This window comes from Malaya genurostris, chromosome 2 (genome assembly GCF_030247185.1).
Source record: "Malaya genurostris strain Urasoe2022 chromosome 2, Malgen_1.1, whole genome shotgun sequence".
NCBI classification, from domain to species: domain Eukaryota; kingdom Metazoa; phylum Arthropoda; class Insecta; order Diptera; family Culicidae; genus Malaya; species Malaya genurostris.
In genome coordinates, this window is record NC_080571.1 from 218488803 (window position 1) to 218510087 (window position 21285).

The 21285-nt window shown below is 40.2% G+C and overlaps 1 protein-coding gene across 21 annotated transcripts in view; it reads left to right on the forward strand.

Moving 5' to 3' along the window:
* Positions 1-21285, forward strand: part of LOC131427610 (sodium/hydrogen exchanger 3) — a 238500-nt gene that overhangs the window by 141864 nt on the left and 75351 nt on the right. The window lies entirely within an intron of this gene.

Genomic DNA, 21285 nt, shown 5'->3' on the forward strand with positions numbered 1-21285 from the left:
CCATTACTAGATATCCGCACAACATACATTGGAACAATTTATGAAGCGCATATAATATTCACTTCGATTTTATTTAGATAGGTTCATATATACCATATGACTAGTTTTAAAAAATTTATATATATATATATATATATATATATATATATATATATATATATATATATATATATATATATATATATATATATATATATATATATATATAACTTTAAATAGAGCTCATACGAATAGCAGATAATCGCCAACTACTACTTTTCTTTGAGGATTCAAGCTTTACTAGTATTCCGTTCGGTAAGGGAGCACCTCATGATATTTGCGAAAAAGAAGAGAGATCCCGAGACTGAAAATAAAAATGAATCTTACTAGACAGATAGAGTAATGAAATGTACCGGATATATATTTCATGGTCCGTTAAGGCATATCCTTGAACGAAGTTGGATGAGCTGTCTTGTCAGCGATTTAAAATTACATTGAGATGCGGAACTTCCTGAAAAAAAAAATGGTCTGGAGCAGTTGATGAATATCGGAGACACAACTATTTCTTCAGCTTCAAGCAGTACGATTCACGACTTCCATCGGATTTCCATATAAATTATATGGGATAATTTTATAACTTTCATTATGATAACGTCCATTTAGATTTGACGTACACATTAAATAAATTATATAAAAGATTAATAAAGATTATAAGTTTCCATATAATTTCTATGAATTATATTCTGCATATGATTCATATGACAAATCTAATGAATATAAATAAGATTTTCATTTCAGTGCGGGGCTGACTTTCAATTCCCAACACAAACAAAATTTGAAAGATAAAAACGGCTTTTTGAACACGAATTCCGGAATTAATACGGTTTTTATTTACGTGATTTTCGCAATTAACACGGTTTCTGATGACAGTTTAAAAAGTACTCTGTCATATTTTTTTGAGAAAAAATTTAAAAGCAAAATGAAACAGGTTTTTTTTTTTTCATAAATACGTTTATTTCATAGGCAATATACATAAGTTTTTCTTCGCCGTGGCATCCACAATACATAGTAGTTTAAACCTAATACATTTCGAATATCATATTAGTATGTTGGTACTCATTAGTTAATCTAAACACTGTTTTTATCAAGCGAGTTGCTATTTTAATTACATTAAATAAAATACATTTATTTTGTACATGATCTTATAACTATTTCAGGATTGTTTGTATCAGTTCACCACTTATATTCAATATCCTATAGTTGGCTATTGGTTGAACTCATGGAAGAGAAAACAGTTTAACATAAAATAAAATTTAAATTGGAACTCCGATGGATTTAATGAAATGATAAAGAAGTTTCATGTATGGAAGGTCACGACAAGCAAGAATGTCGCGAACTGGGACATTGGATAGTCTACCTTGGGTACGCAAGGAATTTATTAGTTGAGATCTGACATCACGAAACTCCACGCATGTCCAAACAACATGGTCAATATCGCGGTAACCTTCGCCGCAAGCACAATGATTAGTCTCGGAAAGTCCAATTCGAAGGAGATGTGCATCTAACGTGTAGTGATTGGACATGAGTCTGGACATCACACGAATGAAATCTCTACTCACATCCAGTCCCCTGAACCATGCCTTTGTCGATATTTTAGGAATAATTGAGTGCATCCACCGACCCAGATCATCTTTATCCCAAGAAGCTTGCCAGCTGGCAAGTGTTCTTTGGCGAGACGCGCTATAGAATTCGTTGAAAGCAATCGGTCTCTCATAAATTTCACCCTCAATAGCACCACGTTTGGCTAAAATATCGGCTCTTTCATTGCCTGGAATGGAGCAATGAGCCGGAACCCAAACTATTGTGATTAGATAATTATTATTCAATATGTCGTTCAGACACTGTTTTATTTTACCCAAGAAAAACGGTTCATTTTTGCCAGCAGCGTTTGAGCGAATGGCTTCAATTGCACTCAGACTATCTGTGAAGAGGAAATAATGGTTTGGAGATAATGTGACGATTACATTCAAGCTATAATGAACTGCTGCTAACTCTGCTATATAAACAGATGCAGGTTCTTGAAGCTTGAATGAGGCCGAAACATTATTGTTGAACATACCAAACCCTGTCGCTTCTTCCATTCGCGATCCGTCCGTGTAAAACATTTTCTCAGAGTTAATATGCCTGAACTTACTTGAAAATATTTTTGGGATTTCCATAGAGCGTAGGTGGTCCGGGATTCCACGCACTTCGCGCTGCATGGATGTGTCGAAAAATAAAGTTGAGTCAGGTACATTTAGGAGGCTGACACGGATAGGAATATATCTTGAAGGGTTGATTTCCTGTGACATATGGTTAAAATATACTGTCATGAATTTTGTTTGAGATCGAAGCTCGACTAGTCGTTCGAAATTATTAATTACCATGGGATTCAGCACATCACATCTTATTAGCAGGCGTGATGAAAGCTCCCAAAATCGATCTTTTAATGGAAGAACTCCCGCCAGAACTTCAAGACTCATTGTATGTGTCGAATGCATGCAGCCTAAAGCAATTCGCAAACAATGGTACTGAATTCGCTCAAGTTTGATAATATGAGAATTTGCAGCGGAACGAAAACAAACGCATCCATATTCCATCACTGAAAGTATCGTTGTCTGATACAATTTTATTAGATCTTGCGGATGAGCACCCCACCAAGACCCTGTTATTGTTCGAAGAAAATTTACTCTTTGTTGGCATTTCGTTATCAGATACCTAATGTGTCCTCCCCACGTGCATTTGGAATCAAACCACACCCCGAGGTATTTGAAAGTCAAAACCTGTTCGATTATTCTTCCCATCATATGAAGCTGAAGTTGCGCGGGATCATGCTTTTTTGAAAAGACGACCAGCTCTGTTTTCTCCGCAGAGAATTCGATACCAAGATGAACAGCCCAAACGGACAATTTATCTAAGGTATCTTGCAATGGTTTTTGCAGATCAATAGCTTTGGATCCAGTAACTGAAACCACGCCATCATCTGCCAATTGTCTTAGTGTACATGGGGTTACTAGACAGCTGTCAATGTCATTCACGTAAAAATTATAGAGGAGCGGACTGAGGCATGAGCCTTGCGGGAGACCCATGTAGCTAATTCTGATTGTTGCCAAATCGCCATGTGAAAAATGCATGCGTTTCTCTGACAAAAGGTTGTGCAAATAATTATTTATAACCGCTGGGAGTCCATGTTGGTGGAGCTTGTCTGAAAGAACATCAATGGAAACTGAATCAAATGCTCCTTTAATGTCTAAAAATACAGATGCCATTTGTTGCTTTTGAGCGAAGGCAATTTGGATGTCAGACGAAAGTAATGCAAGGCAATCATTCGTCCCTTTATTTCTACGGAAGCCAAACTGAGTATCTGACAACAAACCGTTCGTCTCGACCCAAGTGTCGAGACGTCGTAGAATAATTTTTTCGAACAATTTTCTGATGCAGGACAACATCGCAATGGGTCTATATGAGTTGTGATTGGAAGCTGGTTTCCCCGGCTTTTGAATGGCGATAACTTTCACTTGTCTCCAGTCAGGTGGAACAATATTTTGCTCAAGAAACTTGTTGAACAATTCCAACAAACGTCTTTTTGCGAGGTCGGGCAGATTCTTCACCAAGTTGAATTTAATTCTGTCCAATCCAGGAGCGTTATTGTTACAAGACATGAGTGCTATGGAAAATTCCATCATTGAAAAGGGGCTATCAATGGAATCATCATTTGAAGAAGACTCCCTAACAATGCTATGCGTAGGAACGGAATCTGGACAAACTTTCCTCGCAAAATCAAATATCCATCGATTCGAGTACTCCTCACTCTCATTTCCTACGTTACGATTCCTCATTCGTCTGGCCGTATTCCAAAGAGTGCTCATTGAGGTTTCTCTTGACAAACCTTCCACAAAATGTCTCCAATAGCTGCATTTCTTAACCCGAAGTATGTTCTTGTACTTGGTTTCTAAAACCAAGAATTTTTCAAAATTCTGAGGAGTTCCTCCTCCTCGTTTTAAAAACGTCTTGAAAGCATTTTGTTTCGCGTGTTTAGCATCTGAGCACTCTTTGTCCCACCAAGGATTTGGAGGTCTTCTGTTAGACGATGGACCAAGAAATCGTTTGGTTTGGGCTTGTTCTGCGGCCTCCAGAATCGAACAAACGAGGAAGTCATATTCTTCAAGTGGGGGAAGCTCTTCCATTGAAGTTAAGACACTTGAAATATTACTTTGGTATTTAATCCAGTCAATATTTTTTGTCAAATCATATGGAATATTAACTGAATTAGCAATGCCTTTGTTACTGCTAATTGAGATGATGATTGGTAAATGATCGCTACCATGTAAATCAGGAAATACTTTCCAGGTGCAATCTAGTCGAATTGAAGTCGAACAAAGAGATAAATCTAATGCACTTGGACGTGCAGGAGGTCTTGGGATCCGTGTCATGCTACCCATATTTAGTACCGTCATGCTAAAATTGTCGCAAATATTATATATTAGAGATGATCTGCTATCATTGTAAACGGAACCCCACATCATTCCGTGCGAATTGAAATCTCCTAAAATCAAACGTGGAGCAGGAAGGGCTTCGACAATTTCATTAAGCTGTCGTTGTCCAACTTGAGCTCTTGGAGGAATATATACCGAAGCAATGCAAATGTCCTTTCCTTTAATGTTTATTTGACAAGCAACAACTTCTATACTAGAAGTCGAAGGAATGTTTAATCTATAAAAGGAATAACATTTCTTAATTCCTAAAAGCACTCCACCATACGGGGAGTCTCTGTCGAGACGTATAATGTTAAAGTCATTAAAATTTAAGGCTATGTTTGATGTAAGCCATGTTTCGCACAAAGCAAATACATCACATTTTTGACTATGCAACAAAACTTTAAATGAATCAAGTTTTGGCATGATGCTTCGACAATTCCACTGCAGGACAGTGATTGAATCATTTGCGGCGGATGATAAATTATCCATCAAATGATACAAAACCTGAAAGAGCTGGCCATTGAGCTGATAACTGTTTCAAAAAAGTTCTAGCTATTGGAAGGAATGCTGTTATGATGGTCTTTAGAGGTTCAGAAATATTGAATGCAGCGAAAATCCATTCTACAATTTCCGAAAATTTCAGTAATCCTGTTGGTGAATGTGAAATGGAGCCCACTGGATTATTGTCTTTTCTTGAGCTAGTTCCTGGATTGGTTTGTGAATTTGACAAACCAGGAGGCACAGTTTTTGGTTTTAAATTTGGCTTTTTAGCTTTAACACGGGGATCTTTTTTTGAAGGTATAATTTTAGGTGTCTTTTTTGGTATTTTGTGGTTTGTTAATCTCCTCTTAACAGACCCTTGAGGAGTGACAAACGAGGTATCTTCACTATTTCCGTCAGAGTCAGATTCCTCTGGCTCCGCAAGATTTGAAAAACCGTTTTCGGTTTCCAAAGGGGAGACATGTATGACCGTTTTGAGCATTTCTGCATATGTGCGCTTAGACCGTGCTTTTAAAGAAAGCTTCATTTTGTCTTTACGCAGCTTAAATGCAGCGCACACTGAAAGATCATCATGAGGGCTTTCCCCACAATAAACACATTTTTCAACATCTTTATCGCAAAGATTATCCTTATGAGGCCCTTGACATTTGATACATTTGGACTTATTACTACAGTAAGTAGCTGTATGTCCGAATTTTTTACAGTTCGTGCAATTCATAACATGCGGTACGAAAAGCCGAACAGGAAGACGAATTTTATCGATATAGACATGGCTAGGCAATGCAGATCCGGCAAATGTTACGCGAAACGAATCTGAGGGACGATAAGACTTTTTTCCATCGACAATAGATGCTGAGTACAATAAAATGAAACAGGTTGTCTGTAAGAAAGCGATTATGAGAGCTAATTTAAAGTCCGAAAGTTAACAAAAATCTTTCATTCCACAATTCACGGGAGTATTGACTATCGTTCCATAAAATGATTAATCAGACTTCGAATCTTCAGTCGTAAATTAAACGACAGTCGTGGTGTATGATATATTGTCAGTATCATCATTGATACCATAAAAAATTTCGTAGAGTTGAAGAACTAGTCGAATTTACTAATCTCTTCAACTCTTCATCATTTGGCGCAGTACAGTATTTTATATCACTTTGAATGATATAGCTCTAGTAGTATTATGAATCTCTATGGATTCTTCAATTCTGTCGCTGCGTACATAGATCTTCATCCAATACCCATGTCTTCCCACTCAGTTTAGTTAAAAATGACTATTAAGATCGTTAGTGTTTACTACACATCGAACCTTTGGAATTGAAAAGATCTTTTTCTCAAGCTTTATTTGTAGTGAAACTTCTTTCTTTAGTCGAACGTTCTAATTTGTACCAACGTATTAGAGTTCTATTGAAAACTCGTAAAGCATTATACAAAAGGCATGAGCCATTTAGATTAGTTTGCCTACCAGACAACGCAACTCCTAAGTGTTCTATTTTTAATTTATCAAATCCAATCCAATATGTTTTATCAACGATGACTAGATTTCAGTTCTTATTATGAAGTAGCAAAAGCAATCAAATAATCAAATCTACGGGTTTTTGGAATTATTACGCCCATTTTTTCAAGCGATTTTTCCCACGGTTTTCTCAATTAACACGGTTTTGTTTTACACGGATTTTTTAACACGGTACGTAAGCCCCGTGTAAAAAGAGACCTTAGTGTATACTATTTGTATTTAAAAGTGTAAAATATGTGCCAGATATAACAATGAAGATTCTCTAGCAGCTATTCTGAAACTGTAGTCCAAAGAGTTTTTTTTTTTGGAATACCGCGAACCGTTTCCACGAATAACCTTTTTGACGTAGGACTACACGGAACCAACAGCGATCCCAATTCAACCAGAATATTAGTTTTTTCGGAATTCGATTAGTAAAAATTTGGCACAACCAATCGTTTATTGTTTTTTTTCTAAACTATCGTTTTAGTTTTTCATTGACATTTGTAAGAAACTTTTTCATTGACAATTTTAAGCATCCTCGAACGGATTTCAACTAAATAAATGGTTGATTTTGCATTGAGAATTTGGGTTCGCTTTTGTCTCCGGAATTTGACAGCATTCAAAACAAATATGTTTTTAAACTACTTGAATGTATGCAAATCAATTAAAGTATTGGTTGAAAAAACACAAACTGAGATAAATCAACTATCGCAAAAATCAAAAACTGCGGGCAAGTATTATACCGCGCCCCTACTGGCCAAAACGCCCCCTTCCTTTTTTAAGTATTTAAGACTTTTCTAAACAAAAGTTTTATCACTAACACTATCTTTTCGTATGATTTTTCTACTATGCAAGTTTGGCAGTTGTCGTTTGCAGGAAAAATATGATAAAAAATGTCGGTTTCCAACTGTAGGGGAAGATGTTCGGTTGCCGGCACCCCACCGTAACTTTTGACAGAAAGAAGGTAGCGTCATTCCGACAAATGTCATGTGTGTGTAAAAGTAGCACATTCTTTTTGTGCCGAATTTCAAAGCAAACAGACGTTTGTACTTTTTGCTGCGCATAAAACAATTTTAATTTCAATTACGTGAAAATCAACACAAAAGTTTTTTATGACATTTTTTATAGTATCATAAATTGAAAAGCATCAATGGTAAAGGTGAGAGGATTGAATATTTATGAGGTGAAATCGATGTACACTAAGGTCTCTTTTGCACGGGGGTTACGTACCGTGTCAAAAAAATCCGTGTAAAAGAAAACCGTGTTAATTGCGGAAACCGTGCAAAAAAAAAGCGTGGAAAAATTGACGTAATAATTCTAAAAACCGTAGATTTGATTATTTGTTTGTTTTGTTAAAATGTAACTTTTGATCATTTGAAGGGGAAAAAAGCTTATTTTTTAACCCCTATATTTATGCAAGGAGCATATAACTGTGAAAATGTGACTGTGATTCTACAATAAAAATGGAAATCTAAAAAACAACCTGAGGTTACGAGAAGGGCCAGTCATACTTGATCAAACACATTGGATGACAAATTAAAATTAGAACACTTAGGAAACGCGTTGTACGATAAGTAAATTATTCTAAATGGCTCATGCCTTCTTTATAATGCGTTCAGTTGTCAAAAGAACGGTAATACGTACAATTAGAACTGAGCTGAGCTGAAGTAGACTAGCCATAGTTGCACTTCGTGGTTGACCGAATGAGCGAAAATGCACAATGAACCAACAAAATGATGCTTGGGAGAGGCGAATCATTCTCACTGTGTATACCCATTGATTCAAAACTTTACATAAAATGGTCGATAAAGACGCCGGCCACGACCAAAGGCTGTGCTACTGAGGAAGGGGATGAATGTTAGTCCGATACTCGTTCTTTCTAGAGACCGCGGGTATCACTGCATATCCACGAGTATCACGGACGAGGAATTGTATTAGTAAGAAAGGAAGAAGATCCGGATATGTCTTGGTAAACAATACGATCTCAACAGAAAGTGCAGTATCTGAAACGATTGAATATCGGAACTTGTTAAAACTCCGGGCAGCCGATTGTCAGGAGTGGCTCCACTCACTCATACATCAACTCTCCGCACCTTATATCTACAACAAACAAACGCCATACTCGTAAGCAGTGTTGCATCCAGTATCCGTAAACAGATAATATTCACTGACGGACACAAGCGTTCCAACAGGCATCGTTTCTCTTGCAAGCTCTCTCACTGAGAAGCTGCATGTACTGTCATTACTAATGTATGAGTTTCACTGAGAGAGATATTCCGTCAGTTCAGTCTGATGCTCACTTGGAGACGAATCAACATGACTGAAATATTAGAATGACGGTCAATTTTTAAAATTTCCGTCGTGATCATCAATTGCAAGGACAACGTTTTCTCGGTTTGACTTAGTTCTTAGAAGGAAAATAAAAGTGCATTCGCAATGATGTGATGTTAGAAAATGAAAATGAAGATCAAAGTATTATCATTTTCAATGTACTATAAAACTATAAACAGACCGTTTTAAAAACAAACAGAGAATGACCGATTTGATATGATTTGACGTGTGGATGATGATCACGATTCAGCGCAACTCTGCTCGTAAGACGTGGACAGACTAAATCATTACTTGAACAAACGCGTCCAGCTAGATGCAAGATCATCAAAAAGTCATTTTACCACCAATATCTTGAAACACCCAACAACCACTCATGCAGTCGATACCACTCCTCTCCCTTTCACTGCTTTCAAAATCACAATGATCCACGCTTCAAATGCATTCAGTTTTCAAAAGAACGATAATACGTACAATTAGAATCCATAAACACTTGCACTACAAAAAAAGCTTGAGAATAAGTTCTTTTCAATACCGAAGGTGCGATGTGTAGTAAACACTAACGATCTTAACGGTCATTCTCAACTAAATTGAGTGGGAAGACATGGGTATTGGATGAAGATCTAGATCTAGAGATGAATATGGATCAAATTAGAAAAGGTATTACTATGTATCAAAATCATAATACTATTAGAGCTATATCATCCAAATGGGTATAAACTACTGTTTTGATCGATATGATGAAGAGTTGAAGAGATTAGTAAATTCGACTAGTTGTTCAACGGCTACGAAATTCTCGATGATATCAATGACGATACTGACATCATACACCAAAACTGAGCGGAAGAGACGTTGTCGTGTAATTTACGACAGGGATTCAAGATCTGAAGACTGATTAATCATTTTATTAAACGACAATCAATACTCCTGTGAATTGTTGAATGAATGATTTTAGGTAACTTTCAAACTTTAAATCAAATCTCATAATCGTTTTCTAACGGACAACCTGTTCCCTTTTTTTAATTTTTCTTAAAAAACAAATGACGGTGCTCTTTTAACTCTCATCAGAAACCGTGTTACTTGCGAAAACCGTGTAAATAAAAACCGTGTTAATTCCGGAGTCCATGTAAAAAAGCCGTGTATAAAAAAACCGTGCGATAAAAACGTATAAAAAAACCTTAGTGTATTTCGTGATTTAATACCGGATGCTATCAAAATTTCCTAAACCAAAGTTTTTTTTAGTTATTTTCAAAATGTCTACCGATTTCGGTTACCGGCACCCCAAGGTGTTCAGTTACCGGTACCCCATTTTTTTCGACAAACGCGAAAAATTGTCAGTTATATGGTGAGATGCCAAGTCTGCAACTTTGACTGTAGATTATCCAATTTCTTAGTTAATATGTAAACCTTTTTTTGTCTAAAGACTTTTTACAGACTTTTGAAACTTCGATTGTTTGCAGACATTCGTCAGAAATTACACACTTTTGGAAACTGGCACGATCTTTTCGTTTTGCTAGCTAAACTTATTGTATTACCTGGTATCTCGGGTGATATGAAACACGTGGACAACTTGGCATATTAATACACTTTATCCTAGTAATTTTATGATCGAAGAGTTCTCCATGTAGGTCGTTGATGTTTATAACGTTTGCATTACAAAAATGGACTTTGTTCGGATGGTGATACGAATAACTAAGACACACAGAAAGAAATAATGAAATTTACACGTGATGTAAATCAATAGTAACATGGAATAGACATGGGTTGAATCAAAATTTTGATTGAAAACCTTCACGAACGCAAAACTAAATTGAATTGCATTTAATTTTCAATGAATATAACTGTATCTTTCAATTAAGGCTTATTTTGCGATTAAATTGTATTGAAACGTACAGAATTGTAAAGTAATTTTATGTTTTATTACCTGCTCCAAATATGTATAATATATGAAAATATATGTAAATTCACAAAATATTTTTACCTGTGCAGGTAATTGCTTTTGATAAATTTTCAAAGGTAATTATTGAAGCTGAACTCTACGCCCTTGCAAGCTGCCTTACGGCGGTTAACCGGAACATTCACCACGGCGAAGAATAATAATAATTATTTTTTTTTTTATTCAATAATAATATATTTAAAGGCACACTGCTAAAGCTCTAAGATGCCAAGGGTATTTTCTAATCTTGATTAACGACTAACTTAAAACTAGGGTATTATCATTAGGGTAGTGACGTATTCCGGTCGCAATGGTCGATTCTGGCAGATTCAGTTGCAGTTGCAGTTGGCGATCGGCAATGGTCGATGGATTGAATGTAATACGAGTGTCTTCCAGATGACGATTCTACGTGGGTCCGCGAGAAACACCCCCAGGCCACGGATACCCGGCGGGTGGTCCGCATGTTGGTCATCGATTGGAGCAGTTTTCCGTGGACGATGATGGTGATGTTACCTAAGAGATTGGAAGAAACATGGAGAAGTAATTATGTGGAAGACGGAGTGAAAAAAGGGAGTATGGGAACGAATGACTGAATACGACAAAGATCTAATTAGTTGACATCGAGATGGTGGAGAAACGGAGGAAAAGGGAACGAAAAAATTAGTGACAGCAAAAAGATCTTGTTATTTTCGACAGAGATGGTGGACAGACTAGGGATTGGGAGAATCGGAAGAATTTTAGTCTCGAACCTATAGGTGAAGATTATTCTTAGCCTCGACAAGAGAGAGGATATTACGAGTTACACTTGTATATTAATGTGTTTAAGGTACTGGTATATTAGAAGCATATATAAACTATCCCGACTCGCCAACACATCCCGAACCGGAACCTCAGGCGGTCTACCTCGGGCCCTAAGGGATTCCAGTAGCTGCGACCTGACGTCACGATACTCTACGCACGACCACACGACATGCTCGATGTCCTGATAACCGTCGCCACAGGTGCAGAGACCGCTCTCCGCGAGCCCAATACGCCGGAGATGTGCGTTGAAGGTGTAGTGATTTGACATGAGCCGCGACATAACACGAATGAAATCGCGACTCACGTTCATCCCCCTGAACCAAGGTTTCGTCGATACCCTAGGGATAATGGAGTGTAGCCATCGTCCCAGTTCGCCATTGCTCCATGAAGTTTGCCAACTTTCGAGAGTTTTCTGACGAGAGATACTGAAAAATTCATTGAAGCAGATTGGTCTTTCATAAATATCACCTTCCAATGCGCCCACTTTAGCCAATGAGTCTGCTTTTTCATTGCCCGGAATGGAACAATGCGAAGGGACCCAGACTAACGATATTAAATAAGACCTTTCAGATAAAGTTCTCAAATGTTCCCAGTATTTTCCCCAGGAAATATGGGGAATACTTTCCTGGCTTCATTGCCCGGAGAGCTTCTATTGAGCTTAGACTGTCCGTTTTTTTTTTTATTCAATATTATAGTATAATTTTAAGGCACACTGCTTAAGCTCTAAGATGCCAAGGGTATTTACTAATCTTAATTACGACTAACTTAAAACTAGAAAAGTATCATTATGTAATGTAGCGGTAGCGGATTCTCGAGAAGCTATCGGTAGTGGCCGGTGAATTGAATATCGCATGAGGGTCTTCCATATGCCGTTGGCGAAGATCCATGTTGGCCGCATCCTTCGGTCCGTGTGGGTCCGCGGGAAACACCCCCAGGCTACGAAGGCCCGGCGGGTGGCCCGCATGCTGGTTTTCGACTGGGGCGGCCTTCCGTGGACGATGATGGTGATGTTACGGAAGAGAATGAAAAAAAAAGTAAATATTGTGGAAACGGGGTAAAAAGGGGATGTGGGAACAAAATGTTTGAAAACGATAAAGATCTAATTAGTTGCCATCGAGATGGTGAAGAGACAGGGAAGGGGTAACGAAAAAGTTAGTGACAAAAAAAGATCTTGTTAGTTCCAATGAAGATGGTGGACAGGGACGGGGATCGAGAGAATCGGGCGGATGTTAGTGTCGAACCTGTAGGTGGAGTTTATACTTTCTGAGCGAGGGATAACACATTACACTTGTATATCAATGTGTTTAAGGTACTGGTATATGAGAAGCATATATAAACTATCCCGACTCGCCAACACATCCCGAACCGGAACCTCAGGCGGTCTACCTCGGGCCCTAAGGGATTCCAGTGGCTTCGACCTGGCGTCGCGATACTCTACGCACGACCACACGACATGCTCGATGTCCTGATAACCGTCGCCACAGGTGCAGAGACCGCTCTCCGCAAGCCCAACACGCCGGAGATGTGCGTTGAAGGTGTAGTGATTTGACATGAGCCGCGACATAACACGAATGAAATAGCGACTCACGTTCATCCCCCTGAACCAAGGTTTCGTCGATACCCTAGGGATAATGGAATGTAGCCATCGTCCCAGTTCGCCATTGCTCCATGAAGTTTGCCTACTTTCGAGAGTTTTCTGACGAGAGATACTGAAAAATTCATTGAAGCAGATTGGTCTTTCATAAATATCACCTTCTAATGCGCCCACCTTAGCCAATGAGTCTGCCTTTTCATTGCCTGGAATGGAACAATGCGAAGGGACCCAGACTAACGATATTAAATAAGACCGTTCAGATAAAGTTCGCAAGTGTTCCCGTATTTTCCCCAGGAAATATGGGGGATACTTTCCTGGCTTCATTGCCCGGAGAGCTTCTATTGAGCTTAGACTGTCCGTGACAATGAAGTAATGGTCTTTGGGCAAGGTTTCAATGATCTCAAGGGTGTACTGAATAGCAGCTAATTCTGCGACGTAAACTGAAGCCGGATCATTGAGTTTGTGAGAAGCGGTGATGTTTTGATTGAAGATGCCGAAGCCTGTGGACCTGTTGATGTTTGAACCGTCAGTGTAAAACACCTTTTCACAGTTGACTGTTCTAAATTTATTATAAAAAATATTTGGGGCCACTTGAGGGCGCACGTGATCCGGGATTCCACGAATTTCTTCTCTCATGGATGTGTCGAAAAACACAGTAGAATCAGAAGTATCCAAGAAATGAGCACGATTGGAAACAAACGAAGAAGGATTAATATTCTGAGCCATGTAATCAAAATACAAGGACATAAAACGGGTCTGAGAATTGAGCTCGACAAGCCTTTCGAAGTTTTCAATCACCATCGGATTCAAGATGTCGCATCGGATTAGCAATCGATATGAGAGATCCCAGAATCGGTTTTTCAACGGTAAGACGCCCGCGAGCACTTCGAGACTCATCGTATGAGTCGACTGCATGCAACCTAAGGCAATACGCAAACAACGATACTGAATTCTTTCCAGCTTGATGAAATGAGTGTTCGCCGCGGATCGGAAGCAAAAGCATCCGTATTCCATCACGGACAATATCGTTGTTTGGTATAACCTGATCAGGTCTCCTGGGTGGGCACCCCACCATGATCCGGTTATTGTACGAAGAAAATTGACTCTCTGTTGGCATTTTTGTTTCAGATACCTAATGTGACATCCCCAGGTGCCTTTGGAGTCGAACCAGACCCCGAGATATTTAAATGTGAAGACCTGAGCTATGGTTTCACCCCCTAGTCGAAGCTGTAATTGTGCTGGTTCTCGCTTCCTTGAAAATACAACCAGCTCAGTTTTCTCCGTAGAGAACTCGATACCCATTTGAAGAACCCATGTCGACAAGTTGTCGAGGGTATCTTGTAATGGTCCTTGGAGATCGGCAGCTTTGGGTCCTATAATAGACACAACGCTGTCGTCGGCAAGTTGTCTTAGCGTGCAAGATGTGTTGATACATTCATCAATATTGCTTACGTAAAAATTGTATAAAAGGGGGCTTAAACATGAGCCCTGAGGAAGACCCATGTAACTGAATCGTATTGTCGACAAATCACCATGCGCGAAATACATGTGTTTCTCGGACAATAGATTATACAAAAAGTTATTCAAAATTGGTGAAAGACCATGCTGATGCAACTTCTCAGATAGGATGTTTATGGAAACTGAATCAAAAGCCCCCTTGATGTCTAGGAAAACTGACGCCATTTGTTCTTTACGAGCAAATGCCATTTGAATTTCGGTTGAGAGCAACGCAAGACAATCGTTCGTTCCTTTGCCCCTGCGGAAGCCGAATTGTGTATCTGAAAGTAAGCCATTAGTCTCGACCCAATTGTCTAGACGAAACAGAATCATTTTTTCGAACAATTTCCGGATACAGGAAAGCATAGCAATCGGCCGATACGAATTGTGATCGGAGGCTGGTTTCCCTGGTTTTTGAATGGCGATAACTCTTACTTGTCTCCAGTCATGTGGGACAATATTATCCTCAAGAAGCCTATTGAATAAATTCAATAAGCGCCTTTTGGCAGAGTCAGGCAAATTTTTCAACAAGTTGAATTTGATTTTGTCTAACCCCGGAGATTTATTGTTACACGATAAAAGCGCAAGTGAGAACTCGACCATCGAAAAAGGTGTTTCGTTTCTGTTTGATGAAGCGACGCGCATGATTGTCTGTTCCGGAACAGAGTCAGGACATACTTTTTTAGCGAAATCGAATATCCAGCGGTTAGAATATTCCTCGCTTTCGTTTGTGGTGTTTTTGTTGCGCATTCGTCGGGCTGTGTTCCAAAGAGTGCTCATTGATGTTTCTCTCGATAATCCGTCTACGAATCGACGCCAATAACCGCTTTTCTTCGCTTTAATCAAGCTTTTCATTTTAGCGTCTAATGCCGCATAGTTTCTGAAATTATCAGGTGTTCCGTTTTTCCTAAACTCGACAAATGATGAAGTTCTCTCCGCGTTTAATTCTGAGCACTCTTTGTCCCACCACGGGTTGGGGGGACGGATGTTAGTTTTCGCTCCGGGTACACGTTTCGTCTGAGCTTGAGTCGCGGTGTCGAGAATCAAGCCAGCCAAAAACGTGTACTCTTCCTCCGGAGGAAGTTCTTGTGTTGTTTCTAGATTCTCAGATATCAAATTTGCGTAGCATTTCCAATCAATGTTTCGTGTGAGGTCATACGAAACATTGATTGTTTCCGATGGTCTTAATCCGGTGGCGATTGAAATTACGATAGGCAGATGATCGCTACCGTGGGGATCAGGGATTACCTTCCACGTGCAATCCAACCGTAGCGATGTCGAGCAAAGGGATAAGTCTAGCGCACTTGGTCTTGCTGGTGGTGCAGGAATTCGTGTCATTTCTCCCGTATTCAAGATTGTCATATTGAAGTTGTCGCAGATATCATGGATCATAGTTGATCTGTTATCGTCGTGAAGACAGCCCCATCCCGTACCGTGTGAGTTAAAGTCTCCTAAAACCAACGTCGGTGCGGGAAGAAGCTCTATGATATCATTGAGCCGCCGATGCCCAACCGAGGCTCTTGGAGGAATGTAGATGGAAGCAATGCAAAGGTCCTTGCCTTTGATTGTAACATGACATGCGACAACTTCAATACCTGGTATCGAGGGGAGGTTAATGCGATAGAAAGAATAGCACTTTTTGATCCCCAAAAGAACTCCTCCATAGGAATCATCTCGATCCAGACGAATAATGTTAAAATCGTGGAAGTTTAAGGGTATTTCAGAAGTTAGCCAAGTTTCGCACAATGCAAATGCGTCACATTTCAGATTATTTACTAGAAATTTGAAAGGATCTATTTGTGGGATGATACTTCTACAATTCCACTGTATAACAGTGATTGTATCCGTGACCTCGGTGGGTGTCTTAGCCATCGAAGGATACGATCGCTGAAAGAAGGGGCCATTTTGCAGTCAACTGCTTCAATAATGTTTTAACTGTAGGAATAAAAGCCATTATCAGGCTTTTAAGAGGTTCAGAAATATTGAAAGTAGACATGATCCAGTCCACAATATCAGAGAATTTAACAAACCCAGTATTTGGTAAATTTTCTGACTGATCTTTAGGGACTTTCGGGGGTTTTGAAGTCCCAGGAAGTGATGGAAATTCTTGCTCGGAATTTAATTTTCCAAGGCCTGGAGCTTTTTTCTCTGGTTTTTTGCCATCACTACCAGTTGTTGTAATTTTTCGGAACCCATCAGAGGACATCTTCGAACCCTTACTAGGGAGCTTTTGAGAAGATTTATTTCTTCTCTTTCTAATTGATGAGCTATGAGGGACAGCCGAAGATGTACCTTCGAGGGGGTCATCATATTCGCTCTCGTCAGTTGACAAGTAAGCGTAAGGATTTTCGGTAGGTGGCGTAGCACATTTCAACATTTCTGCAAAAGAGCGTTTGGAATGTTGCTTGAGTGAACGCTTCATTTTATCCTTACGCAATTTGTACACGGGACAATCAGAGAGGTCATGCGGCCCCTCCTTACAGTAGAGACACTTTTCATTGTCTCCACTGCAGGAGTTATCCGCATGACTCCCTCCACACTTTATACACCGGGATTTATTGCAACAATGGGATGCTGTATGTCCCAATTGTTTGCAATTGGTGCAGTTCATGACCCGCGGCACAAAAAGACGAACAGGTAAACGGACTCGGTCCAGGAGGACGTAATTAGGCAAAGCCGAGCCAGCGAAAGTCACCCGATACGAGTCTGATGGGGTATAAGACTTAATCCCATCCTCAGCGGTCGATACTGAACGCAATTGCTTGCAGTCCAGTATCTTAACGTTCTTGAGTAGGGGGTTTTTAAAACCGCCTGCCCCATGCTTAAGAACGTCCTCGCAAGTCAGACTCGGATCGGTGATCACGCCGTCTATCTCGACTTCGCGAGCTGGTACGTATACGCGATACTCCCGCGTGAAATGCTCACTTCGAACGATCTCATTAGCCTGTTTTGCACTGGCTAACAAGACCCTAAGCTTGTCCGGGCGTACTTTCTCAATTTTTTGTACAGTATTGTATCGCGAGGACAGGTCATTAGAAAGTCTTAGAAGGTTCAATTTTTTACCGTTGGCTTTGGTCCGGATGTAAACCGCATACGGTCCGGCCGGGAGTGCAAGCCCATCGGGATAGCTTCTAATGCGAGATTTATTGCCATCAGAAGCATCCATTTGATCATCTAGGGGAAGGTCAGGCAATTCTGTGCCTTTTGTCATGGCACGGAAATGTGTCCGTGCGGGTAAATATTAGGGGGCAATAAAAATCTAATGGTACTGAACAACAGGGAAAAGAAAAAAAAATACTTAGCTTTAGCTCTCGAAGGGTGATCGGCCGACAAGGCCCGGTCCTAGGCAACCGGTGAATATTCCAGTTCAATAAAGTGCAAAAAACCTCTTTGAGGAAAAAGCACTTTGTTTTTAGTCTCTCACTACACTGTCCAATGAAACCAATCTTTTTATCACTATATATATTTATCAATGTTTCTAATGTACAACGATATATACGCAGCGCCCAGCGCTGGCGCTGGCTAACGGTACCACACGCAGTGCTGCTTTACACAAGCTCACAGTCGGCCTTGAGAACGGATTAATTAGAACTATCACTCGACCGCACTGATGCACACAATAGAATACGGAATGACCTTGATAACGGAATAAAACAATTCACCACGCGATTGGAGAAAGCAGAATTTACGTCCGATCGATCCGATAGTCACGGCACGAATGTAGACTGTCCGTGACAATGAAGTAATGGTCTTTGGGCAAGGTTTCAATGATCTCAAGGGAGTACTGAATAGCAGCTAGTTCTGCGACGTAAACTGAAGCCGGATCACTGAGTTTGTACGAAGCGGTGATGTTCTGATTGAAGATGCCGAAGCCTGTGGACTCGTTGATGTTTGATCCGTCAGTGTAAAACATCTTTTCACAGTTGACTGTTCTAAATTTATTATAAAAAATATTAGGGACCACTTGAGGGCGTACGTGATCCGAAATTCCACGAATCTCTTCTTTCATGGATGTGTCGAAAAACACAGTAGAATCAGAAGTATCCAAGAAATGAGCATGGTTGGGAACAAACGAAGAAGGGTTAATATTCTGAGCCATGTAATCAAAATACAAGGACATAAAACGGGTCTGAGAATTAAGCTCGATAAGCCTTTCAAAGTTTTCAATCACCATCGGATTCAAAATATCGCATCGGATTAGAAATCGATATGAGAGATCCCAAAATCGATTTTTTAACGGTAAGACGCCCGCCAACACTTCGAGACTCATCGTATGAGTTGACTGCATGCAACCTAAGGAAATACGCAAGCAACGATACTGGATTCTTTCCAGCTTGATGAAATGAGTGTTCGCCGCGGATCGGAAGCAAAAGCATCCGTATTCCATCACGGACAATATCGTTGTTTGGTATAATCTGATCAGGTCTCCTGGATGGGCACCCCACCACGATCCGGTTATTGTACGAAGAAAGTTGATTCTCTGCTGGCATTTTTGTTTCAGATACCTAATATGACATCCCCAGGTGCCTTTGGAATCGAACCAGACCCCGAGATATTTGAATGTGAAGACCTGAGCTATGGTTTCACCCCTTAGTTGAAGCTGTAATTGTGCTGGTTCTCGCTTCCTCGAAAATACAACCAGCTCAGTTTTCTCCGTATAGAACTCGATACCCATTTGAAGAGCCCATGTCGACAAGTTGTCGAGGGTATCTTGTAATGGTCCTTGGAGATCGGCAGATTTGGATCCTATAATGGACACAACGCTGTCGTCGGCAAGTTGTCTTAGCGTGCAAGATGTGTTGATACATTCATCGATATTGTTTACATAAAAATTGTATAAAAGGGGACTTAAGCATGAGCCCTGAGGAAGACCCATGTAACTGAATCGTATTGTCGACAAATCACCATGCGCGAAATACATGTATTTCTCGGACAATAGATTGTACAAAAAGTTATTCAAAATTGGTGAAAGACCATGCTGATGCAACTTCTCAGATAGGATGTTTATGGAAACTGAGTCAAAAGCCCCCTTGATGTCTAGGAAAACTGACGCCATTTGTTCTTTACGAGCAAATGCCATTTGAATTTCGGTTGATAGCAACGCAAGACAATCGCTCGTTCCTTTGCCCCTGCGGAAACCAAATTGTGTATCTGAAAGCAAGCCGTTAGTTTCGACCCAATTGTCTAGACGAAAGAGAATCATTTTTTCAAACAATTTCCGGATGCAGGAAAGCATAGCAATCGGCCGATACGAATTGTGATTGGAGGCTGGTTTTCCTGGTTTTTGAATGGCGATCACTCGCACTTGTCTCCAATCGTGTGGGACAATATTACCCTCGAGGAACTTGTTGAATAAATTCAGCAAGCGCCTTTTGGCAGAGTCAGGAAGATTTTTCAACAAGTTGAATTTAATTTTGTCTAACCCCGGGGCTCTATTGTTACATGACAAGAGTGCAAGTGAGAACTCTACCATCGAAAACGGTGTTTCGTTTGTATTTGATGTCGCGGCGCGGGAGATCTTCTGTTCCGGAGCAGAGTCTGGGCATACTTTTTTAGCGAAATCGAATATCCAACGGTTGGAATATTCGTCGCTTTCGTTCGTGGTGTTTTGGTTTCGCATTCGTCGGGCTGTGTTCCAAAGAGTGCTCATCGATGTTTCTTTTGATAATCCGTCAACAAACCGTCGCCAATAACCAAGTTTCTTTGCTTTAACTAGGTTCTTTATTTGCTTGTCTAACGCCACGTAATTCCGATAATTATCAGGTGTTCCATTTTTTCTGAACTTTTTGAACGCTGAAGATCTTTCCGCGTTAAGTGATGAGCACTCTTTGTCCCACCACGGGTTAGGAGGATGGATGTTAGTTTCCGCGCCAGGTACATGTTTCGTCTGAGCTTGAATCGCAGTATCGAGAATCAAGCCAGCCATAAACGTGTACTCTTCCTCCGGAGGAAGTTCTTGTGCTGTTACTAATTTTTCCGACATCGAATTTGCGTAGTATTTCCAATCAATATTTCGTGTGAGGTCATACGAAACATTGATTGTCTCCGATGGTTTTGATCCGCAAGCGATTGAAACTACGATAGGTAGATGATCGCTACCGTGGGGATCGGGGATCACCTTCCACGTGCAATCCAACCGTAGCGAGGTCGAGCATAAGGATAAATCCAGCGCGCTTGGTCTTGCTGGTGGTGCAGGAATCCGTGTCATTTCTCCGGTATTCAAGATAGTCATATTGAAGTTATCGCAAAGATCATAGATCGCAGTTGATCTGTTCAATATTATAGTATAATTTTAAGGCACACTGCTTAAGCTCTAAGATGCCAAGGGTATTTACTAATCTTAATTACGACTAACTTAAAACTAGAAAAGTATCATTATGTAATGTAGCGGTAGCGGATTCTCGAGAAGCTATCGGTAGTGGCCGGTGAATTGAATATCGCATGAGGGTCTTCCATATGCCGTTGGCGAAGATCCATGTTGGCCGCATCCTTCGGTCCGCGTGGGTCCGCGGGAAACACCCCCAGGCTACGAAGGCCCGGCGGGTGGCCCGCATGCTGGTTTTCGACTGGGGCGGCCTTCCGTGGACGATGATGGTGATGTTACGGAAGAGAATGAAAAAAAAAGTAAATATTGTGG